This window comes from Amblyraja radiata, chromosome 6, assembly GCF_010909765.2.
Source record: "Amblyraja radiata isolate CabotCenter1 chromosome 6, sAmbRad1.1.pri, whole genome shotgun sequence".
Taxonomy (NCBI): Eukaryota; Metazoa; Chordata; class Chondrichthyes; order Rajiformes; family Rajidae; genus Amblyraja; species Amblyraja radiata.
The window spans coordinates 21,678,796-21,704,939 of record NC_045961.1 but is presented as its reverse complement, the minus strand read 5'-3'; positions in this window follow the sequence as shown (position 1 = coordinate 21,704,939).

Here is a 26,144-nt window from a genome sequence, read left to right as displayed (position 1 = left end):
TCTTCAAATGACGTCACTCGCTCCAGACGGCTGTGCGTAAGCATGTAATCGCGCCAGACCTTCGCGGGAGCATCACGGCTCAACGCGACCACGAGGTCGCGTAGTTTGCGTGCCAAGGACATGTAAGTGGGACAGGCCTTTTACTTGAAATTCATTGAGGTTCAGCAAATTATCATATGTTCAGGTATTCATTATCTCCTGGGCAAGAAGTCAGTTTTTATGTGATCTTTTTATATATGATATTCTGATGAAGTGTCCTTGGTCCCAAATGCCCTTCCTACTCCTCAACCCACCGATGCTTTCAGAATTTTTTGCTTTTGTTTTACAATATCATACATTTGTTACATCGATTCTGACATAGAAAATAGAAAACATAGAAAATAGGTGCAGGAGTAGGCCATTCGGCCCTTCGACATAAATAAGCTTGTCTTAACGGAAGAATATCAACAAACTCCATTGAGAGTGGCAATAGCACATTAATGTCAGGATGTGTAGGAGGGAACTGCAAATACTAGTTAAGCTGAAGATAGTCACAAAATGCTGGAATAACTCAGCGGGACAGGCAGCATCTCTGGAGAGAAGTAATGGGTGACGTTTCGGTTTGAGACCCTTCTTCAGATAGGGTTATTAATATCAGGGCTTCAGCTTTGCACAGCCACAGTTAATGTTTTTTTCACAGTCATTGAGTCTGAATGCTATGTAGGTGCAAGCTTTAGTTCAAAGTCACAGGACCCATACATCTGTTAGCAGACTACTGTGTGACACACTTGGATAAGTTCTGCAACAGAACTTAGTGCACCCAACATTTCATTGGTTTTCTGAAGTCATGGCAACTGTATTCTGTTTTGCATTTTGGCAAGTCTGTAAATGTTTTCCACTTTCATGAAGCTTCATGTCTAACTTTAGAGCTGTGGCTGACATTTGAATCTTTATCAAACAATATCTTTCTACCAGATTAAAAAGATTACTGCATCTAGTTACACACATGATGCTGGGAATAACCCAGCGGGACAGGTAGCCTCACTGGAGTGAAGTTTTGGGTCGAGTTCCCACTTCAGAAAGTTCCTGCTGAGTTACTCCAGTATTTTGTGTCTATCTTCAGTTTAAACCAGAATCTGCAGTTCCTTACTACACACTGAATTAGTTATCATGTCTTCCTAACCTATTGGTAATTAAACTGTCCTTTGCTATTCTGTGAAGAGAGCGGTGATTGGCAATAGCTTGAGGAATATTGTCGATAATGTCACAAAGATGGAAGAAGGCATTTTCTGCATTAAAAACATGTGGAAGCAAACTGACCCTTACAGTATGATTCAGATCACTGCATCATACTGACTCGTGTTTCGACGCTACATGGATGCGTTCCCATGGAAACATAGGTGAAAGGTCACTCCCCAGGCTTAGTACATCATGAGGTTTTCAAGGGAAAGTTGGGTTTAGCTCTTAGGACTAAGGGAAGCAAGGGATATGGGGAAAAAGCCAGAACGGGGTACAGATTTTGGATGATCAGCAATGATCATATTGGATGGCTTCTTCTTCTTGCGTTTGAGGCAGCAGAAGTCTGCAATAGGGTGATACCATCCGGTTCGACATCTGTAGGTGCCCGCCCTTAAAAAGGGCGTATACTCCGGGTTGGTGCCGCACTGCGGCGCTGCTGCTGTCTCTGTTTGTTGTCATTTGCCTGACGGAGGTCAGTTGACAAGGCTCACCACGGGGAGGTCGACAACATGTGCCCCAATATTGAATGGCAATGCTGGCTCGAAGGGCCAAATGGCCTACTCTTGCACCTATTTTCTATATTTCGAGGGAGAGAGGGAGAGAGGGAGAGAGGGAGAGAGGGAGAGAGGGAGAGAGGGAGAGAGGGAGAGAGGGAGAGAGGGAGAGACCTGAGCCGCCTCTATGAGATGCCCAGCGTGCCGTTTCGTGATGCCAAGAGACGCTCACTGTATGGAATCTTCCTGCACATTCTGCACCTCCTCCCGTCCCGACACACCATGGCGGACGGTGTTACCACCTGAAGGCGGGGAAGGTCCCCAGTGGGGGTCCCTCTACAAGGGAGTTGTTCCCCTTTACATTGGGGACCTGGGGTGGAGAGTGCTGCACGGAGCGGTGGCATGTAACAAACTTTTGAGTCAGTTCATGGGCTTGTCCGCTGCCTGTATTTTCTGTGGCGAGGAAGAGACCGTGTTCCACGTTTATATGGAGTGTGAGAGGCTACTGCCCCTGTACCAATATATGAAGGGGTTGTTCCTAAAGTTCTGGTTGCATTTTAGTCCTACGATTCTTGTGTTTGGACACAAGGCAGGGTGTGGAGAGAGCCAAGTGGGGGGTGGGGCTTACCTGTCGGTTTACTCCTGGGCCTGGCCAAGATGGCCATATGCGGGTCCAGGCAGCAGGCGGTTGATGGTCAGGCTAGAGTCGGCTGCCTGCCCCTCTTTCGGGCCTACGCCCGTGCACGTGTGTCCCTGGAGAGGGAACATACGGTGTTCACGGGGACTTTGGAGGTTTTCCGTGGGCGCTGGTCACCGCGTGGGGTTGAGAGTATTGTGAACAATTATTGTAATGTTGTATTATAATGACACTTGATATAGTGTAATTTCTTTTTTTGTTTATGACTTGATATGTTGTATCATCTGTTGTGTCGAATAAAGTCTGTTGAAACTTTCCTTTGCTTTAAAAATTCTTCCACAAGTGTGAAAATCCCTGAGATTTCTCTACATTGTTGAGGGAGCGGCTGTCATTGGCGGACTGCCAATGTAGGGGTTTCGTTTCCCTTAACTCCACTTCGGGCCCAACTGCCCGAGTTATTCTCTCCCTTGTCGGAGGGTCAAATGGCCACCACTCCACTCGAGCGGTTTCCAAGAGAGAGAATACAACAAAAGGGATTCCCCTAGGTTCTAGACCTCGGAATTATGGTGGGATATGATAAAAGGTTGAATTGACCAGAGCGTGCTGATGAGAGAAAACAGAAACCAAGGTGGACTCAAAGCAAGTCTAAAATTTACAGGCTTTATTAAACAATGAGAAATTGAATCTCACCAACACTACATAATACGTGGCTAAACTTATGCTTTAAACTATGACTATGGACGGAAAACTATCGGGCACGTCGTTTACTTTACACAATTTTACTTGCAAGTATATTCCCCCTTTCCCTTTCTCCTCTCAACCTCTATCCTATTTCGGGAACTTCACCAGGTCACTGGGATACTTACAGCTAGGTCGATCGGTTGGGCTCACGAGCCGTCCAGCAGAGCAGAAAGAGAGCGAGTTCTGGCTTGACTCCGGCTTTTATACCTGAGCTTCCTTTGAAACCCCCAGGTGGTCCTCTGGATAAAAGGGTTCTTTTGATGATTCCCAGTTTCGATCTGGCATGAACAATGGGCTTCCGATGATAAGGAGTTTGCTGATGTCATGATCCCTCAGCCTGATCGTTATCCCATCGCCTACATGGGCTCCCATTGTCCTGCTGGATGGGTCATCCACGATGGTGATTGTGCTTGCTGCTGGCCTGTTTACCACCGTCTGCTGAGGCTTGGTTCCTTCCTTTGTGTTTCCAATATAATCTCGTTATCTCCGTCTCAGCCTTTCCTGCCCACACCATTCGCATAGTTGTGTGATGCCCAAGTCCACAGGCCAGACAGGTTTGAAACTTGAAACTGATTCTTTCTGTGGATTGGGGGGTTTTCCGTTGCAGCCAGCAAATCTGTCTTTTTAAAATGTCCATGTCCTTATCCGAGTTCTTCCATTATTTTGGAGGATTTGCTCCAATAACTTACACCAAGAGTGCCTGGAGAGCGAGGGTTTGAAGTTTTCAGTGTCCTTGTCGTATTTTGGCACTGTTTCTCTGCATTAAATTCATTTTGCACAGTGCGGCTGCCTGGCTTAATGTGAAGAATGTGCTTTTGCGTTCAGCAAGACAGGGTAAGGTGTTCTCGGCTGTGGATGAACTTGGAGACTTTCCTGCTTCAGCTGGAGGATTTTGCTTTCTGAAGATTGTCTTCGACTGTGACTGTCCCTGGGAATTTAATTGGAGCTGAGTTGCTGGGGTGCCGGGAGCTGGTTTGTGCCTCTGTCCGGATGGCGATGGCAGGGGCTCGGCCGAAGGAGAGGAGCTACGCAGCGGTGACATCAGTGGCAGAAGCGAGGCCATCTGAATATGAGCCTCATGTTGACTTGGACTGGGACAGTTTTGGTATCTCGGTTCAAACTGGGCCCCAGATGTCCAGGGGAGTAATTACGAAGGCTATGAATGCCCTTCTCGGGAGGGGGGCTATTGTCTCTTCCGAGCTCGAGAGGGGAAAGGTTGAGATGATATTGAAGACCCGGGAGGATGTAGCCACAGCGTTGGAGAGGGGGATTTCAGCGGGGGGTCCATATACAGGTGGACCCATGGGTGTCCAGGGTGAGACCGGTTCTCCTGCGGAGTTGCCCGACATGTATTCCGGATGCGACACTCATTCCGTACCTGTCTCAGATTGGGGAGGTGCGGTCTAAGTGTTTTAGGCTCATGCACCCCGGGGGGGACCCAGAGGAAAAAGGGATCTTCAGTTTCAAGAGGAGGGTGTTCGTGAAGGTGGGGGTGGGGGAAGGCGATGAGGGGAGCTTCGAGGTGGAGTGTAGGGGTCTCCCTAGAACCGTGCGTTGGAGTTGGGGAAAGGCACGGTGTCATGCGTGCGGTGGTTACGGACATCTCCGTAGGGAATGTCCTGATCACGGGGTCGCCGCTAGAACTTCTAGCGCAGCGGCCCAGGAATGCACTGCTAGCCCATCAGCGGTGGCTCGTCATGCCTCGGTGGGGCGGGGTGGTATTGCTGATCTGGCTGGGGCTGCTGGCTCTGCCTCGGTGATCTGGGGCGGCGGAGATAGCCCTTCTGGGTCTGCAGTTTCCGCCTTGGGGACGCGGGGCAGCGAGGTCCCCCGCCCCCTATGTCCTGAACCTGTGGTGGTGGCTGGAGGTGAGGCACAGGGGGAGGGTGGAGAGAAATGGGAGCAGCAGAAGAAGAAGAAGAAGAACAAGCAGAAAAAGATTACCCAAGTGAGTCAAAAGCAGGCGGGTGTGCAACTGCCGGGAGCGGAGATCACCCAAGGGGCGCCTGTCAGCTCCAGTGAGGTCCAGAGTGCAACTGCCTTGGCCCAGCAAGGAGCTGAGGTGGCTCTGACGGGGGTAGGGTGGTAAAGTGGCTGGGGGTAGTGTGGAGGAGGAAGACCCTTTCTTTGTGGAGGTCACCGTACCGCCGCATGCTAGTTGGACAAAAAGGAGGATTGGGCCTGGCGAGGAAGACCTAGGACGTGAGTCCAAAGTTAGGGGGATGTCTTTTTCCAAACCTTCCACCACTGATGTGGTTGGAGGTCAGGAACTGGCGTCTTCCGGGTTGGAGGTTGAGCGTCCACTTCGGGGATCTCCCGAGGTTACCACAGGATCAGGTGATAGGGTTGACCCCTCTGGAGCTGTGTCCTCTGGGCGGGTGGATGTCCCCTCGTTTCAGAGGCCTACTGAGGGTGTTGGCACGCTAGAGGGTGGGGTAAGCTCCCCTGGTAGTGTGGCCCCTGAGATGGGGGATGAGCAGAGTCAGCCCGAGGGGGCAAGGGTGTACCAGTCTGTGCTCCATACCAGAGCCAATGGAGGTGCTGGGGTGTGTGCTGCACCACCGGCTGAGTTGGCAGGGGAGAGTAAAAAAGCAAGTGGAGAGCCTCTGGGTGTTGCCAGTGGAGGGGGTGCTTTAGGTGCTGTGGAGGTTGGAGCTATTTCAGGTGGCGATCCTCTTTCAGATTCTGGGGGTGCCAGTGTATCACAGACCCTGGGGGTGCCTCTTGTTTTTTCTTCCCCAGGCCCAGATGCAGAGGGTGAGGACAGAGCGCAGGAGCCCAGCCAGTCAGTGGGCTGCGTGATGCGGTTAGGGGTTTCGGGATCCTTCACCGGCATTGATCCTGGGGGTGGTGTCATGCCGGAGGAGGGGGAGAGTGATGGGGCCAGTTTGTGTGGAGGGGTTGGCGGAATTCCAGAGAGTTCTGGTCTTTCGACTTCTGACAATGACCTCGGTGATGCTGAGCTTGTTGTGTCAGGTGCGAGTAACTTGGCCGATAGCCCAGGATCCAAGGACGAGTCTCATGCAATTGTTATCTGTGAGGTGCGGGAGTTTCTAAAAACAAGCCGTACCAACAGAACAAAGGCGGATGCTGCTAAGAGACGGTGGGCTGATCTGCCAGCTTTGGTTAAAACTCTCGAGGCTATCCTTGGCAACAAGGATAGTGATCTTCCTGACTCTGAGAAGTGCCAGTTAGGGGACTTTTTGGAGTTCCTAAGAGAGAGAGTTATGAAGCCTATGAGGAGTATGAGGGTGTCTATCTAGTGTGCCTGCATAGTCAAAGTAGCCACATTAAACTTAAACGGGAGCAGAGCGAGTCTTCGTAGATTCCAGCTTTTATCAGTCCTTAGGGAGGGGAAGTTTGCAGTGTGTTTTCTGCAGGAGACGCATACCGTTGTTAGTAACAAACCCACCTGGAGACTGGAGTGGGAAGGGAGGGTCTACATGTCATCTTAGCTCGAATTCGAGTGGGGTAGCCTTTCTGTTGGCTCAGAATTTCCTGCCCAATATTATAAAAGTGCAAGAAGTTGTGCCAGGACGTTTGCTCCATCTGGCCGTGAGCCTGGATGGCATGCCGTTGCATTTCATTAACGTGTATGCCCCCAGCTCCGGCACGATGCAGGCCGGCCTACTTCAGGAGGTGAGTGCTCTGTTGAGCACTATTGATAGGGGAGAGTGTGTCTTCCTTGGGGGGGACTTTAATTGCACACTTGAGGTGCAAGATCGTTCTGGTGCTCAGTGTGCCCCTGCTGTAGCGAAGAAGCTGAGAGGGTTGATTGATTCCTTTGAGTTGGTTAATGCGTGGCGGGACCTCCTCCCGGATTTCACTGCTTTTTCGCGGAGGTCTGAGGGCGGTGGTTCCCGCATTGATCGAATATATATTTCCCGAGCGTTTGTTTTCCGTGTCTCAGCGGCCTCAATGCAGCTAGTGCCGTGCTCGGACCACTGTCTGGTGCGTGTGGATTTTAATCCAGCGCGCGCTCGGGCCGGGTCTGCGTACTGGCACTTTAATAACCGGCTTCTGGAGGATCGGTGTTTCCGGGAGTCATTCGGTCAGTTTTGGGTGAAGTGGAGAGAGAGGAAGAGGTGCTTCTCCTCCCTTAGGCAGTGGTGGGATGTGGGGAAAGCTCACATCCGTCTTTTTTTGTAAGGATTATACGTGGGGGTCGGGACTCAGTGGTCGAGAGGCTTGAGAGGGAGCTGCTGGACGCAGAGTCTCGCCTGGGTTGGGTTGGAGATGACTCTTGCGAATGGGGTGTGTTTCAGGAGAAGAAGGAAGCCTTGAGGAACCTGCAACTTGAGCGGTCCTGAGGCGCTCCTGGATCGAGCTTCGCCTTTCTTTTTCTCTCTGGAGAAGGGGCGGGGAGCCCGCAATCAGCTCGTGCAGCTGCTCGCAGATGATGGCTCCTCTGTCACTGATCCGGAGAGGGTTAGTGCCCTGGTTAGGTCCTTTTATGGGTCCCTGTTCTCTGCAGATGGATTCAGCAGGGAAGCTCAGCAGGAACTGTGGGAGGGTCTACCGATTATAGATAGGGAGGTGGCCGATCTTCTTGACGGGCCTTTATCTTTGGAGGAGTTGATTCATGCATTGCATCAGCTCAGGAGGGGTAAGTCCCCCGGGCTGGATGGGTTGACGGTAGAGTTTGTAAGAGCTTTCTGGGGTATCCTGGGGGATGATTACATGTTGGTTCTGGGGGAGAGCCTGGCGACCGGGGAGATGCCCCTCTCGTGGCGTAGAGCAGTTGTTGTCCTGCTGCCCAAGAAGGGGGAACTCCGCTTGTTGAAAAACTGGCGCCCGGTCTCTCTCCTATGCACAGAGTATAATGTTTTTCCACGGGCGATGGCAAATCTGGGCTCCATGCTGTCTCAAGTGATTCACCATGACCAGTCCTACACAGTCCCTGGTCGTCCATTCAGGATAACATCCACCTGGTTAGGGACCTGATTCATCTAGCACAGGGAACTGGTCAGTCAGCTGCTTTTCTGTCTCTTGATCAGGAGAAGGCTTTTGATAGGGTAGAGCATGAATACCTCTTCGGGACGTTGCAAGCGTTTGGATTTGGACCGCATTTTGTGGCCCGGGTCCGCCTTTTGTATGCTGCAGTGGAGTGCCTTGTGAAGGTTAATGGTGCGTTGTTGGCTCCCTTTCATTTTGGGAGGGGGTCCGTCAGGGGTGCCCTATGTCGGGTGAATTGTACTCGGTCTGTGTGGAGCCGTTCCTGTGTCTTCTTCAGAGGAGGTTGACAGGCCTGGCCCTACCTGGCCCGGGGGTGGAGTTGGTTCTTTCGGCATATGCCGATGATGTACTCCTTATGTTCACTGATCCTGGTGACCTGCGGAGGATGCGTGATTGCCAGAAGATTTTCTCGACTGCATCTTCTGCCAGGATTAATTGGAGCAAGTGCTCTGGAATTTTAGTGGGTCAGTGGCAGGTAGGCTCCCTGCCAGAGGAGATGGCAATGTCTGCGTGGAGCACCATGCTCCTCCTCCATTTGGGGGTTTACCTGAGTCCCACTGAGGATGCTTGTCCGGCAAACTGGCAGGAGTTGGAGACGAAAGTGGTTGCCAGGCTGGGGCGCTGGTCGGGCCTGCTTGGAGTTCTTTCTTTTCAGGGGAGGGTGTTGGTCATAAACCAGCTGGTGGCCTCCATGTTATGGTACCGGCTGGCTACTCTTGTCCCGCCTTCCATTTTTGTAAATACTTTACAGAAAAAGCTGGTGGACTTCTTTTGGGGAAATAGGAAGCACTGGGTTTCCGCAGCGGTCCTGAGTCTCCCGTTAGAGGAGGGCGGCCAGTCCTTGGTATGCGTGCGTACCCAGGTGGCGGCTCTCCGCTTCAGGACTCTGCGGAGGTATATGTATATAGAGAACCCCCCCAGATGGCACGCTTTGGCCACGTATTTTTTCCGACGGGGTCGTTGTCTAAGGGGGGTCTCGCGGCTCCCGGTGGCGGGCATCAGTCGACCCGCCCTAAGGGGCTTGCCTGTTTTGTACCGGTATGTGCTAAGAGTGAGGAATCTGGTTGTTTTCAGCCGGCGTGTTGCTCCACGAGGGGAGGGGGATGTTGCAGCTGCGGGAGTGGCCGGTCCTCACCCAGTCATGGCGGGTGTCGAGAAGAGGCGCGTTTCTAGAGTGGTTCAGAATGAGCTTTTACCCGCTCCGCCAGATCTGCTCATCGGGCCTCGGCTCCGAGATATTTCCCGGGCACCGGCTCCACATAACCTGAGCCGCCTTTCTGAGATGACTAGCGTGCCGTTTCGTGACGCGAAGAGACCCTCACTGTATAGAATGTTCCTGCGCATTCTGCACCTCCTTGCCTTCGTTTCCCGACACGACACACCATGGCGGGCGGTGTTACCACCAGAAGGCGGGGAAGGTCCCCAGTGGGGATCCCTCTACACGGGAGTTGTCCCCCTTTACATTGGGGACCTGGGGTGGAGAGTGCTGAACAGAGCGGTGGCATGTAATAAACTTTTGAGTCGGTTCATGGGCTTGTCCGCTGCTTGTATTTTCTGTGGCGAGGAAGAGACCGTGTTCCACGCTTATATGGAGTGTGAGAGGCTACTGCCCCTGTACCAATATCTGAAGGGGTTGTTCCTAAAGTTCTGGTTGCATTTTAGTCCTACGATTCTTGTGTATGGACACAAAGCAGGGTGTGGGGAGAGCGGAGTGGGGGAGTGGGGGGGGGGGGGGTGGGACTTGCCTGTCGGTTTGCTCCTGGGCCTGGCCAAGATGGCCATTCGCGGGTCCAGGCAGCAGGCGGTCGATGGTCAGGCTAGAGTCAGCTGCCTGCCCCTCTTTCGGGCCTACGTCCATGCACGTGTGTCCTTGGAGAGGGAACACGCTGTGTCCACGGGGACTTTGGAGGTCTTCCGTGGGCGCTGGTCACCGCGTGGTGTTGAGAGTATTGTGAACAATGATTGTAATGTTGTATTATAATGACACTTGATATAGTGTAATTTCTTTTTTTGTTTATGACTTGATCTGTTGTATCATCTGTTGTGTCGAATAAAGTCTTGGAATTTAAATAAAAAAGAAAGAAAAAAGAGAGAGAGAGAAAGAGGAAGATGATTGACCTGACAGGAAAATGTCATCCTGAATAACATGACTTTCGTGCTGGAATTAGGATGATAAAAATAACAAAATTCTTAATTCTCCATCCCACTCACACTCGCACCCAATCAGTCTGTGGGATCCAACACTGTTATAATGAAGCACAATGCTTGAGGAATCATTCCTCATCTTCCATCTAGTATGTTGCAGCTTTCTGGGCATCACATTGAATTCTACAACTTCAGGTCAGTTAACTTCTGTTTGTATCAGTCGTCCATCTGTGACATTGGTTTAACTTGCTTGTTTGTCCCCCCTGGGAGTGGAGGCCATTGCCAGCATGACCCGCCGGGCATATCTTCCTGCCCGAAGATAGACACAAAAAGATGGAGTAACTCAGCGGGGACAGGCAGCATCTCTGGAGAGAAGAAATTAGTGACATTTTGGGTCGAGACCCTTCTTCTTCTGCGTTACTCCAGCATGTTTGTGTCTATCGTTGGTTTAAACCAGCATCTGCAGTTTCTTCCTACACATGTATTCCTGCGCTCTCCATTTCACAACTACAACAATTTTTCTGAATATGTTCTCACTCGCTAACTGTTCCCAATCACTCATTGACCTGATAACCTTCTTTTCATCTTATTCCCTGGTCACCTCAATTTTATCCTGTCAGAAACATCTTACCCATCCACCCTCCTGCAGCTTTACAAGCTTCTTTAACCCCCTTCTCAATCCTGACAAAGCATATTTGACCTGAAGCATTAACTCTGTTTTTCTTTCCACAGATGTGGTCTATTTGACCTGTTGAGTGCTTTCAGCAATTCCTGATTTTATTGCAACAGAAATGTTTCCATCGGATTAAACGGCATTCTTCAATTGTACAATATAATGAAAACGGATTCTTGGTAATGTGTTCCATGGTCTCTATAGACATTGAAGCTTTTTTATTTGGTTGAACTAATATAAAACAGCAGAGTAGCTATTTCCTCTAGAGAAAGAGAGAAAGACTAAAAAAGGGAGAGGGAGTACGGGAGAGAGAGAGAGAGGGAAAGAGAGAAAGAGAAAGAGAAAGAAAGTGCAAGGCTTGAATAGAGTGGATGTGAAGAGGATGTATCCACTAGTGGGAGAGTCTCGGTCTAGAGGACATAGCTTCAGAATTAAAGGATGTTCTTTTTGGATGGAGATGAGGAGAAATTTCTTTAGTCAAAGGGTGATGAATCTATGGAATTCTTTGCCACAGAAGGCTGTAAAGGGCATGTCAGTGGATATTTTTAAGGCAGAGATAGATAGATTTTTGATTAGTATAGTTGTCAGAGGTTATGGGGAGAAGGCAGAATGGGGTTGAGAGGGAAAGATAGAAAAGTCATGATTGAATGGTGGCGTAGTCTCAAAGAGCCAAATGGCCTAAGTCTACTCCTATCACTTATGATCTTATGATCTTATGAAAGTGAAAACAAGAGTGTACGAAAGAGAGACCAGGATTGTCCATTGGTGCAGCAGAGTCACTATAGTATGGTTATCATTGTGTTTGCTATGTGTTTCATGATGTGAAAACAGCCCTATTTGACCAAACCTAATGGCCAGAAAGGTCCTCAATGGAATAAGTGACAAAAACTGACGAGCAGGAACTGTCATCATTCATGATGCAGGAGTTTGGTGATTCAAAGCAAAATCCTGTGTGGGAAATGAGATTGAGAGAAGTGAGAAAGTAAAGGCAAAGAACATGATGGATTTTGATGAGCTGCTGAACCTTAGTGATCTGTAAGAATTTGAATTCAGTAACAATAAGTGACACAAAGATAAGGCAGACTGCATATAAGATGAAGAAACGGATTACATTCAGAGGGTGGCACGTTGGTTGCAGTCCTACAGTGCCAGAGACCCGGGTTTGATCCTGACTTTGGGTGCTGTTTGGACGGAGTTCGTAGGTTCTCCCTATGACAATGGGGGTTTTCCCCGGGTGCTCTAGTTTCCTCCCACACTCCTAAGACGTAGAAGTTTGCAGGTTATTTGGCTTTGGTAAACATTGTAAATTGTGCCCAGTGTGTCGGATAGTGTTAGTGTATGGGGATCACGGTCAGTGGGTTAAAGGGCCTGTTTCATCGCTGTATCTCTAACCTAGACTAAACTAAACTAAAGAAGGATGGGCTGCGTGGACAATGCTTCCTTCTTGACTCAACTTTGCGCGACCAGTTTTACCATTTATATAAAGGTTGAACAAAGCATGGTCAGCCATTCTTGCTTCCCTCTCAATTTCAAGAGGAATTCAGGATATGCTTTCCTGTTGCCCTGAAATGCCACAATGCAGACAGGATGAAAAATAGGCCATGCAAGAAATTTCTCAGTCTCACCGAAAGTGGCTGAAACTGGAAGAGCAGTGAGCCCGGGTGAGGCTTTTATATCTATGAAGTGAACAGGAAGCCCTTTCCATCGTCTCATTGCTAAATTTCTGCCTTTCACTTTTATTAAACCCTTGGATCACTGCAAAGCCTGCCCGCTCCACCTCTCTAAACCCACTGGGTCCTGATCTGATGGCTGCAAAGCATCTAAATCCCACGATGTTACATGCCCGGGCTTAGCTGAACTCACATGATTCTTCATGCAGTTGTAATTTAAAATCGCCCTTCAAAGTAGAAGGAAAGGATTTCAGGGAAAAAATCAGTGGTTCCTCCATTTAGAACCTCTGAAGTGGTTCTGTAATCATGGCTGCAATATCACAGGTCTTTCAGGAAATGGGACAACCTACCATATTCCATATTGCCATGGGATTGTTTAAACTTTTTGTTGCACCATTGGAAGAAACAGCTGCAATTGATAGCAGTAGTGCAACTGGGTAACTCAGCAGTGGGCTTAAAGAATTGTTTACAATGTGTGAGTTTAAGTAATTCGCCTATTACCTATATAGTTTATTTTAGTTTAGTTCAGAGATACAGAGCGAAACAGGCCCTTCGGTCCACCAAGTCCGAACTGACCAGCGATCCCCGCACATTAACACTATACTTCACACATTAGGGACAGTTTACACTTATACCAAGCCAATTTACCTACAACCTGTACGTCTTTGGAGTGTGGGAGAAAACCGAAGATCTCGGAGAAAACCCAAGTAGTCATGGGGAGAACGTACAAACTCCATACAAACAGCACCCGTAGTCAGGATTGAACTCGGGTCTCCGGCGCAGTAAGTGCTGTAAGGCAACAACTCCACGGCTGCACCATCGTGCCGCGTAGGGGAATGCCTCTATTTAAATAGGCATACCTAGTTGTTCATGTTAATTATAAGGATACTGAAAAGTCACCAAGTGAGGGAACTACCTTCCAAATGTCAGTTTCAACACTGCATATATGCACATTTGCTGCATGCATACCTGTAGGATAATGCACAATATTGCTGCTCTCTTATAGAAAGTTGCTGAATTTTCAGGAATTATGATAATTGATATATGAATACTCATGCAGGATGGGTATTTGATAATCTCTCAGTGCAGAAAACAAAGTGACAATGAGTCAAACCATTCAGCATCACTCGTCCTTCCTAAATACTTCTTCAACCCAGACCTGTCTTTGGATTTTGAGAAATGGTTCGTTTCAGCAATAAACTTCTCCAATATTCAAACTACCACTGTAAAGTAAGTCAACATGCTGAAATTTTTTCCGCGGCCTAGCTGAGACCCCGAGTATTCGGGAACTTCCCTCGAGCATGAAGGAGAGTTCCAGTATAGAACCTCATAGGACCTCCTAGGACCATATGTCGACCATGCTGCGAGTTTGAGTGGAGGGCAAACTCTTCTAAACTCGCAGATTAGGTTGCCGCAGTGGGACAGCCCCTTAAGTTAGAGGTGGGAACTGAGATTTCAGCAAGCCTCTCAATATATTCTTCATAAGTGTCCTGCTATAACCCGTTGTTGAATTGATGAGAATGGACCTTGAGCAGTGTCCTTGTGTCTCAGCTGCAGTGATGAAGAGATGAAATCTTACTTTGACAATGGTGCAATATGGCAGCATGTTAACCTTGCCTGGGACTCCTTGTTTTACTGTCTGATTGAACTGGAATCTCATGCATAATTTGTTAGAAACAAAGAATAGCAGATGCTGGTTAACAAAGTATAGATAGGAAGTGCAAAAGTAACTTAACGTGTGAGGCAACATCCTTGGAGAACTTGGATAGGTGACAATTCAGGTTGGGATCCTTGGACAATCTCTGACACCAGTCTCCCATTTCTTGATCTTTCTGTCTCCATGAAAGGTGACAGAATATTGACTAACATTTACCAGGAACTCACCAACTCCCACGGTTATCTGGACTACACTTCCTTCCATCCTACCTGTTGCAAAGACACTATCCCCTACTCTCAATTTCTCCGTCTCCACCATAACTGCTCCCAAGATGAGGCTTTCCATTCATGGACATCCAACATGTCATCTTTATTTAGTAAATGTGCTTTCCCTCCAGCTGTTGTAAATGTATCCCTCACTTACATCTTCTCCATGTCCCATAGTTTTGCTCTCACTCCCCCTCCACCCACATGGAACATGGATGGAGTTTCCCACAGTCTTCTCCTTTCACCAGACCAGCCTCCGCATCCAACATATCATCCTCTGCCATTTTTGCCAGTTTCAATGTCATCCCACCACCTGTTACGTCTTCCCATCCCCACCCCTTTCCGCCTTCTGCAGAAACTGTTCCCTGGTACTTTCCCCAGCAACTGCAGGAGATGTAACATCTATCCATATACCTCCTCCTTCACCTCTATTCAGGAATCCCAGCAATACTTTGTAGAAACAGGCATTCACATGCACCTCCTCTAACCTCATCTACTGCATCTGGTGTTCCCGATGTGGGTTCCTGTACATCGTTGAGATCAAGCATGAACTCAATGATTGTTATGAGGAACACTTGCGATCCGTCCACGAAGGCCTGTTGCATCTCCAGTTGATACATGGAGTTAAAATGTACCAACAGAAGATTCAACAGGCCTTAGCAAACTGATACCTATTCCCATATTGACCTTTCTGTTCTGAGTCTCCTCCATTGCCAGAATGAGGCCACATGTAAAGTGGAGGAACAGCATCTTCTATTCCAGACCAGTACAGCACAAGAACAGGCCCTGCAGCCCACAGTGTCTGTGCCAAACACAGACACCAAGTTAAACTCATCTCTCAGACTGTTGGGAATTATTTATATTTATGAAGTCAAAAAGCAAGCAGAAGCCAAACTGAAAACACAGTGGAGAGGTGCATCATAATCAAAGAGACGTTACTTGCTTATCTTTTCTCTGCACATCAATTAGTACTTTGCAGTTTGGTGTAGTGTAGTCTCTGGAGTCATTCCTCATTAATCATTCACCACAGACAACTTTAACCATGAAGGAACGGTTCCACCTATAATTGCCAGCAATTGTCGGCTGGTCTCTGTGGAAGCTGGCCACTCTAGGTAAGTCAGTTGCCTGAAATTGAACGTTGAGCATCCTCATCCCAATTCTGCAATGCTCAGCTCTGCATAGAGCTAGGTTACCACATTTCTGTTATCCCAGCTGCTGGCACACCTGGACAGCAGGAAGAATGCTATGTTACCACAAGAATTACAGAGCAGTTTTGCTTGCTAGCCTGCATTGTGAGTTTATTTTTAACAGGATGCTTGTGAGGAGCATTATCAGAGTGCTGATCCCACTATAACCCACTTTCTGCAGCAAGACTTTCAGCTACACTCATGAGAGAGATGTAGAGAAAGCAGTTCAGATTGCAATTGGGGAATTCCTCCCACCCACCCTGTGGGCTAGTCACGACCACTGTGCACATCTTTGTTTGTCTCGATGTCGACATTTGTCAGAGATGGATGATGAGGCGTTTTGTCTGTTGTAAACAAAATGTAATTCATTATTACCTGCCACCGGAGCAAATGGGTGGCATATCTGAAATGCAACTGAAGGGCTGTGGTTGCCAACGCTTGGGTTAGATGGCAAGCGCGGATCATTCAGGGACAGAGCAAGATGCTTACGATCAGAAAGGCCCTGTGCAGTGCGGGACTTTGCCAATAACTGGGAGCAAGTTCCCATTAGAAGATTACACTCTTGTCTATGTTGGATTGGAGTGCAGGCAACTGGCCATCAGAAGATCCATCTATCAGAAGATCCAGCTTTACCAAAAGCCACCAAGAACTATTTATCAAAATGTCTAAGTTACCCTTTGCGATGCACCAATGCTCCTCTCTCTGACATATTTCCTTTCTAGTGGGCCATCCTGGTCATGCCTCCCATAGTCCTGCCTTCATCTACCAGCCGGTTGCCACCTCCTTTACTTGGGTATGTTGCAAAACTTACCTTCAGCGGCACTGCAGTTCTGTCGCTGCCCGTGCGCGCGACTTTGGCGCCTTTGAGAGGGGGGGGGGGTTTAAAACGCGATTTTCTCTAGGCTATTGAAATCGATGTTGTTCAGCCTGCTTAGTTACTGACGAAAAATTGCTGCGACATTCGTTCGCTGCAGTTATTTTTAAACTAAATTGGGTTATTTAATTGTTATAGTAGATTAAAAATCATCCTCTAAAGCCGCGAATGCCGACAACGGGGCGGATCTTATGTAGGGGACAAGGCAAGGTAGGTTGTTTATATTTACATTAAAATGTGCTTCTTAAGATCTCTTTATTCAAAATTTTAAGTTGCGAGTACGTGACTTGGGAGCCCATTCAAACCCGCAGTATCTTTCATGCCGCATATGGGCTTCAAATCCAAACAATGGCAACGTTCCAAACCATCGCGTTCCAGAAAAACCCACTCGCAAGCTGATTTAAATGGCCATTAATTTACAGCAATTAAACACTAAATCCCTTCCATTTGGCCTATAAATTAATGTCAATGAGATTTAAAAATCATGTTTTATTGTGAATTCTTGTGTGAATGTTCTTTGGACATTTAGGCTATTTAAAAATGTTAATCTTTTCTTAAGAAATGGATAGATGTTTAGATCTAGTAATTGAATTTTGGAATTAGCTACAATTGGGTAACTAACTAATTATATGCTTTAATTTCAGGTCATCGAAGTAAGATTGTTTAATATTTGTTTTAGAATGCTTCAATCTATAATAACTGAAAATGTCTTTAAGTTCTCTTAATTTTTAATAAAGTTATGGCCATTTCACTGTCCTTGATCACAACTTTTGTGTTAAGTCAATGGAAAATCAATAGGGAACTAGATGCTAATTTCCGAGTATGAAAATGGCCATAACATTTTTAATACTGAAGATATGAAAGTGAATTTGGTGTCAAATTAAACTTCTTTTTATGCTTTATCTGATGGGATAAATTGCAGACTTGATTTTTAAAATCTCAAAATTGTGTAACATTGCTACTTTACGGTCAGGTGATATAGTCCCTATCCACAAGTGCCACTCCATGTGCCACGGAGTGCCAGACATCTTCTCATCAGGTACCATTTTCTCCCAGTCAACATGGTCTATTGAATGCTGCTAGATGCCAACCTGAGGGTGCTTTCACCTCTGCTTATTCCTATGGACATGGACCCCTGAGCCATCTACCACTTTCACTGCCACTCACATGCCATGTACCACTGCCCCTGTACCAGGCGTCACTTCCTCTGCAGGCCAGCATCCATTTCATACTGACATCAAGTGAGCATCTCATCCATAGCGTGGAACTAGACCTTATGTTGCTCCTCATCCTTTCCTTCTTTCTGCAATTCTTTGGCATTTTTAAATTAACATTCCTTGAGTCATCGAGTCATCGAGTCACGGAAACAGGTCCTTTAGACCATCGATCCTGTGCTGACCAACAAACATTTGTTTTCATTAACATATACCAATCCAAATTTGTTATCCCCATATTCCCTTCAACTCCGTTCCAGAATTTCACCATTAACCAACACACTTGGGGCAACTTTCTGTGGCCCGTTAACCAATCAACCACACATGTCTGGAATTTGGAATGAAATAAGAGAACCAGAGGAAATTCTTGCTGCTTAGGAAGAAAGGGCAAACACGACACTGACAGCACCAGTGTTCAGGATTGAACCTGGGTCTTTGTATCTCTGAGGGTACAGCTCTTCTATATACACCACTTTGTTGCCCAATTAAACAATGTCAATTCTTTACCTACTCTGACCTATTGCATCCACTTCTCATGGCTTTTTTTTCTGCAGTTTGCTTCTTCAATCAAAAATAAAATTAGAAGTTTATTAATGTTAATTACCTTTGTACCTTATAATTCCAGTCACAATTGAATTTCGATAATCTATTTGTCAATGTAATACTCCCATTGCATTATTTTAAAGATCTGAATTATATCCTCATTCTGCCATTTTAACTGAAGGATATTATTTTAGTTTTGTTACAATTTAAAGTCAAGGGGAAAACATTAACCAAGATTGTTTTAGGACTATGGGATGTTTGATTTCCACCTGAGAATCATTTAGACCTGATGTGGCCTCGGTTTAATTTCTCATTTAATGATGTCAACAGTGCAGTTACTTTATATTGCAGTGAAATAATTAGTGAAGTAATGTTTGCAGTTTTTAATTGACTCAGCATTATTATTTAAACAATAAGCACTGTAATTTTCAATTACGTTCAAGAAAAAGTTGGAGGAAGATCAGGCATAGATGAAAATGTTTGCATTTGTGCCATGGAGTGATAGGAAGTGGATTAGCTTCATGATCTGTCAAGCAGAAATTTCTGAATTTCAGCCAACTCATTAGAACCAAGTTTCAAGATGACATTTTACTTAAGAAACAATGGGAAAAATAAGAGAGAACGTTCTTTGTACCAATTGGTGACAGTGGCTGATACCTGGTTATTTCATCCCAGTTGCCTGGTTGTTTCATCCCACTGGCCTGTCCCACTTTCACGACCTAATTCACGACCTTTTTTACTCGTGGACATTTTTCATAATGTTGAAAAAATGCCCCACCTACTTGATGCCACGAGTAACTACGACTAGCATCACGACCTGCTACGCCCTACCTACAACCTCCTACAACCTACATATGACCTCCTACGACCTAGTGACGACCATGCTGCGAGTATGAGTCAAGGGCAAACTCGGCAGAGGTCGTGAATTAGGTCGTGAAAGTGGGACAGGCCCTTATGGAAACTCATAAATGTCAACGGGAAAAAGTTGAACACCCATGATTCTGCTATTAATGTCAATTATTTTTTGACATTAATTCCTTCTCTGTGTAATACACTCCTTCAGTTTTGGCCATGCTGAGAACTCAATGCTTTTTCCTGTGGGCAATATGTATTAATGATACATCAGGTGTCCTAAATATTTGCAACTATTGAGATCTACTCTGAATTATTACCAGATTACCTTGGTCAAATACAACCATCCATCCTCTTCCTTTCTTCCTTTCCTGGTGTTGCGCTTTGCTTTGCAAGCCCACTGTTCTTTCTCCCAGCCATGATCATTCTAAATGGATGGCTGAGATGAGCACCAATCAATTCCTGGGTACAATTAGGCGGTTTTGAAGTCAGTAAAAGACACAACAGCACCTGCTGTCCATTCCCATAAACAAATATAGAAAACAACTATATGGAGTCGTAGTGACAATTAGAAGAAACAGGCCAACACTAGCATGTAGATGCTTGATCACTCTGAACGGCATCTGATAGGGAGTTCCTCATGGTGCGTACAGCCCAATCATGTGTCTGAGGTTAAGAGAGGGACTAGGCTGGAGCCTGAGCTCCAAGAAAGTACATTTGAATCATTGTATGTCTATGCCACATATTTACCACAAACCATAACTGATGATATTAGTTGTAGAACCTCCCAAGGAGCAAAAGGCACTGTGACTCATTGTGGGAAAATTAGTAAAGAATATTTGTCATTAAGCAATATAAGAAGATAGTAGGGCAATGAATTGAAAGACTGGTTAAAGTAATGGGCATTCAGGAGCTTTTTAAAAGAAGGGAGAGTCAGAGAAATTGAGAGATTTAGTGGGGAAAGTCCAGAGTTTGGAAGGTGCAATAGGCACGGCCTCTTCTAGTGCAGAGATGATCAAGAGGCCATCATTGTAGGAGTCCATGATATCTTGGAGGGTTGTGGACTTGGCGGAATTCCAGAAATGAGGAAGAGACTGTGAGGGAAAACATGAAAGGATTGAGAGCTGTTACGCCTGGCTTAACTGGGATCTAATGTAGATTAAGTTTGGTTAGAGAATATGGAATGGAATTTTGCTGAACCTCAAGTCATGAAAGATAGAACGAGGGAGACTGGTTAGGAGTGCATTGATATGCAAGAGTTGGGAAAGGAAAATAACATTTGATGAGCTAGAAGAAAGGAAACAAGTGGAAACAATAAATTTGCAAAGGTGGAGATAGGCTTAGTGATGGATTAGATATGGGTCCAAAGGTCATCTTAGGCCAAATATGACTCCCCACAGTTGTGAACTGTTTAGTTTCAGTTCAAACAGTTTCTAAAAAAGGGGAACCCGGGAACAGAATTTTGGGGCACTTTAAGGAAAATGGGTTTGAGATTCAGAAAATAATTAATGTTTGCTCACTCAACATTGAATGCTTGATATGCAGGGTGACAATTCAAAGTTATTATGTGGTCAATGGTTTAAGGGACCAATTGAGGTAATGAGATAAAGCTGGGTGTTGGCTACAGTCATATAGACACTTGATATAATTGTAGATTGATTCTTCGATGAGAAATCAGAGGTTGGCACAGATAATCGTTGTGGCATACAGAAAGTATTAGCACGATGGAGGAGGAAGAACACTTGAGATAATTCCTCGACTATGATCAGATAGATAATATCAAGTAAGCCAAATGGATAATATCAAAGAGGTATTTAATGATGGGCGAAAGTTCATTAGTAATTATTCCAATGTCATCGGTGACATTGATAGTAGCTGCCTCCTTATCGTGGAAAGCATGGAAATCTATTTGAAGGGAATCAAAGAGTTTTAGGAAAGAATGGATAGAACTGATGGTCAATAACACATTCAAGGACTATGGAAAGGAATGTAGATTTGAATGCACATGAGATGCTTCTTTTCCCAATATGGTAGCTAATGCAGACACTGCATATAGAGTTCATAAGTTTTAAGTTATAAGAGCAGAAATAGGCCATTCGGCCCATCAAGTCTATTCCACCATTCAATCATGGCTGATCTTTCCTTCCCTCTCAACCCCATTTTCCTGCCTTCTCCCCATAACCCATGACACCCGTACGAATCAAAAATCTGTCAATCTCCACCTTTAACGTATCCATTGACTTGGCCTCCACTGCCTACTGTGGCAATGAATTTCACAGATTCACCACCTTCTGACTAAAGAAATTCCTCCTTGAGATAGATCCGTCAGAAGGTGGTCTAAAGACACTTCCTATTATTCCGAGGCTATGGTCTCTGGTCCGAGACTCTCCCACCAGTGGCAACATCCTCCCGCATCCATGTGGAAAGCTAATTTATAGCCCACATATGTGGAAATCTAAAGATCTACATTGCAGACAAATTGATTTCACTGAACCTAATTTTACCCATGAACTAAGTGGAGATGTGGAATGTTATAGAAGTGGTTATTTAAGGAAAAGAGCCATAAGCGAAAGTAGTAATGGTGAGTGCACTGTGATACAAGAGAAGTATTGTGAACAGACCAGTTAGGACAAAGACCTAAACGGATTAATAATGGGATAACAGTCAAATTCAAATCTGTCATTCTTTTGCTGAGGGTTTTTTGTTATTCATTAGCTGAGCCTATGCCATGGTTTGTTTAATTAATTATAGTAATAAAATTCCTTATGTGGGATACGCACCGCACCCAAGGAGGACTTGGCCTCCTCCTCCGCCGAGTTGGTGTATGGGTCTCCGTTAACGGTGCCCGGGGAGTTCATCCCGCCGGCACGTGGCCAGGTGGAGCAGCCTTCGGACGCTCTGCAACGTCTTCGGCACACGGTGGGCAAGCTGGCGCCGGTGCCCACGTCTCGTCATGGGTCCTTCCGTCCGCACGTTCCCTCTGCTCTGGAGAACTGCCAGTTTGTTTTTCTGCGCAGGGATGTACATCGGACACCTCTACAGCGGCCGTACGAAGGTCCCTTCCGGGTCTTGGAACATGGCTCGTCGACTTTCGTCCTGGACATTGGGGGTCGGCGTGAGACTGTTTCAGTTGCGCGGTTGAAGCCAGCACATATCGATATCGATCGGCCGGCGCTGGTAGCGCTGCACCGTAAGCGAGGGCGGCCTCTGTCTAGGGTACCTCCTCCTCTGGCTACTTCGTCCCCCGCACTTGTTGACCAGGCGCCTGTTCCAGGGCCGAGCGTTGTGTGCACCCGGGCTGGCCGCCGTGTACGCCCTCCTGTCCGTTTCGTACCTCGGGTACTTGGGGGGGGGACCTGTGGCGGTCCCTGTGGGGTAGGCCACTCCTTGGATCATCCCCCTCGCCGATTGAGGGACAGGGGCGTTGGTCTGCCACGGGGTTTCCAGACGACTCCCGAGGGGTGGAGATAAGGGTGCCGTGTGTGTGTTCTCGTACGGCTACCATTAAAAAGCTTCTTTTGAATCCGCCTGGTGTCCGGTCTTTTCCTGACCTCGACCAGGCCACTACAGATCCATATTATTTTCATGTATTTTTAATTGTACTTAAATATTTGAACGCTATGCTATTCATTGAGATTATGATTAAGTTCTACAATTTCTTCTATAGCTTGTTGAAAGCTTAGTTCAAAAAATGTTTCTTCATCTTCTGCAATCCCTTATTCAATTCAATTCAATTCAATTTATTGTCATTTGGACCCCTTGAGGTCCAAACGAAATGCCGTTTCTGCAGCCATACATTACAAACAAATAGACCCAAGACACAACATATTTTACATAAACATCCATCACATTGCTGTGAGGGAAGGCCAAAAAACTTATCTCTCCACTGCATTCTCCCCCCCCATGTCAGAGTCAAAGTCAAAGCCCCCGGCGGGCGATGGCGAATTGTCCCGTGGCCATTAAAACCACGCCGGGTGATGCAAGGTCGCACACCGGGTCTTGATGTTAGAGCCCCCGGCGTGCGCTCGCAAACTCCCGCGGCCATTCAAAGCCGCGCGGGGCGATGGGGTAAGGCCCCGCTCCAGGAGCTCTTCAACCCCGCAACTCGGGCGGGAGAAGTCGCCGCTGCGGAAGCCCCGAAAAGCGGTCTCCCTCCAGGGACCCGTGGGCTCCCGGTGTCACCGTCCGCCAAACCCGCAGTTGCAGCCTCCGAATCTCCGGGGGTCGGGTCGCAGCAGCGTCCACCACAGCTCCACCCGCTCTGGACTCGGCCAGCTCCGCGACGGTGTGGTGAGTAGTCAGCACCAGAGCCCCCGGTTTTCCTGTTGGAGGCCGCTCCTCGTTGCAGCCCCAACGACAACGGAGACCCGACAAAGAAAAGGTCGGGTCTCCCGTGCAGGGAGAGATTTAAAAGTTACCCCCAACCCTCCCACACCACCCCCACCCCCCCACACACATACCCCAACAAAAATAACAAAAACTACATTAAAACATAGACATAAAATAATAAAAACGCAGATGGACTGCAGAGGCCGCTGCTGACGAGAGTCGCGCCGCCTACTTTATTGCACAACCTTAGGGTTGTGGATGACTGCCTTGGGGGGAGGGGGGCAATTAATTGGTGCAATGACAAGCAGGTCCCCAGGTGACTGAAGACCAGGTTTTGCGGCACAAATCATACCCACAAATGTGGTCAGGCACACACACACACACACTCCAAGCACGCAGGCATAGCCTTACAACCTTTTCCCTTATGCCCCTGTCCCACTTAGGAAAACTGAACGGAAACCTTTGGAGACTTTGCGCCCCACCCAAGGTTTCCGTGCGGTTCCCGGAGGTTACAGGTGGTTGCCGGAGGTTGCAGGTAGTGGAAGCAGGTAGGGAGACTGACAAAAACGTCCGGGAACCTCCGGGAACCGCACGGAAACCTTGGTTGGGGCGCAAAGTCTCCAGAAGTTTCCATTCACGTTTCCTAAGTGGGACAGGGGCATTACAGTTTTTCAAATGGAACCGCTCCCTCAAATCTCCTCAGTTTGGTCAATTAATCCTTCCCCTTGCTACTTCAGTCTCCTTCCCACTTCCTCCAACCGCCTCCCTCTGTTTTTATCCTCCTTCTGTGCCTCTCCCTTCACCTCCTTCCGCCTTCAGTCACCTCCTCCCCCGTCTCATTATTCCACCTCTCACTCTCACTTCTCCATGCGACGGTCTACTATCGTCATAACCTCCCAACACCAGAGGGCAGCAGCCGTAGTGTACAGTCATTCAGAATAATGACAGTGCAAGGCCTCTGCTCTCACAGGATGACTATGCCTCTGAAGATAGACACAAAACACTGGAGTAACTCAGCGGGACAGGCAGCATCTCTGAAGAAGGGACACGACCCAAAACGTCACACATTCCTTCTCTCCAGAGATGCAGCTTGTCCCGCTGAGTTACTCCAACTTTTTGTGTCTATCTTCGGTTTAAACCAGCATCTGCAGTTTTTTCCTACACTCTTCCTCCATTAGCCGGGTTATTTTGTACCTAGACTTGCCAGCTGACTACAGATGACTACGTGCCCACCATCTCTCGACAGCAGGATGCAGCTGGCAGATAGATAAAGATTCTCCACAGGCGATCTGCGACTTCTGGGTGAGACCATCCACATTGCGCCATGTGGCTACAGGGTGTTGAGGATGGGGTAGGTAGGGGAAGCCAATTGGGAAATAGCCTTGATGAGAGAAAGCAGCAGCAGTCGATGTGTAACAAATCCCTTGGTGAGTGCGAGTTTCCCAGTTGCAATTTTCATTATGGGCTTGATGTGCAGAGAATTGGTGGAAGCTCAGAGGTTTCAACTTTAAATTTGCAGCTCAATAGTAAGATAATACTTTAAAGTTCTCCACCGCAAAAGGGTTCAGAGGTGAAAATAATCCTGGGTTGTTGCCAAACTTCTGCTTCAACAATATTGATTGAAGTCAAACACGGTAGAAAGTGAATAGCCTATGATGGAAAATAAAATGTATTCATTATATTTAACAAGATCATCAAACAAAACTGTCTGTGCATGCAAGTAAACATTGTCTTTTCACATTTACATGAAACTCTGTGATGAACAATAACCAGGAGCAATATTAGAATTAGGAGCGCATCTCATATTAAGAGAACTGAAATTTTGGATTTTCTATGCTGCTCCCTGATGACACTTGTGACCTTACAACGATAGATGACACAAGGAATGTGATAAGAAATAAAATATATTGGGACTGACGTGCAAGTCACTATGATGAAAGTATTACTTCTGTGTAAAAATATCTACCTGTGATTTTGAGGGTAGATTTTGAGGCTCTTGTCCTCAGGGATGATATCAGGCAGTCTGAGTGTATGTGCCGTAAAAATATCTAGATAATTAAAAGCCTCATCTTGGCCACTTCCTGTTTGTGTTGTTGTTTGATTTTAGAAATAAAATGCTATCATTTACGGCTGTGATTTTTGGCCATCTTACTCAGAGTCCACCTCCGCTCATCAGGTGCCGAGGATTTTTCCCATCGATGAAAAATAAAAGAGTTATTAGTGTTTAAAAAATGTTGAGATTCTCTCTCCTGTCAATCACCGCCATGAAGGCCACACTCCTTCCGGGGGTGGGCGGATGGGCTATAAAACCCGGAAGTCTGGACGTGGTTCAGTTGCTGCAAGATGGCGAGGGAAAGGTCACGACTCTCAGTTTGAGCTGGAAATCTACAGAACACTTAGTGTCTACTAACCTGTGAGTGCCCTTTGTGTGATTTTTAATATGTTTTTAAAATGTGCTTTTGCAACTGTGGCTTTTGCAACTGTGGCTTTGGCAACTGTGGCTTTGGCAACTGTGGCTTTGGCAACTGTGGCTTTGGCAACTGTGGCTTTGGCAACTGTGGCTTTGGCAACTGTGGCTTGGTACCATTGTCTTTTTACGTCTGTGGCTCTTTGCAACTGTGGCTGGAAGGAATAAACGCTTTGTTAGGTCCGACCGTGTTTACTGCAAAAGTCCTGCTCAAAAGACCG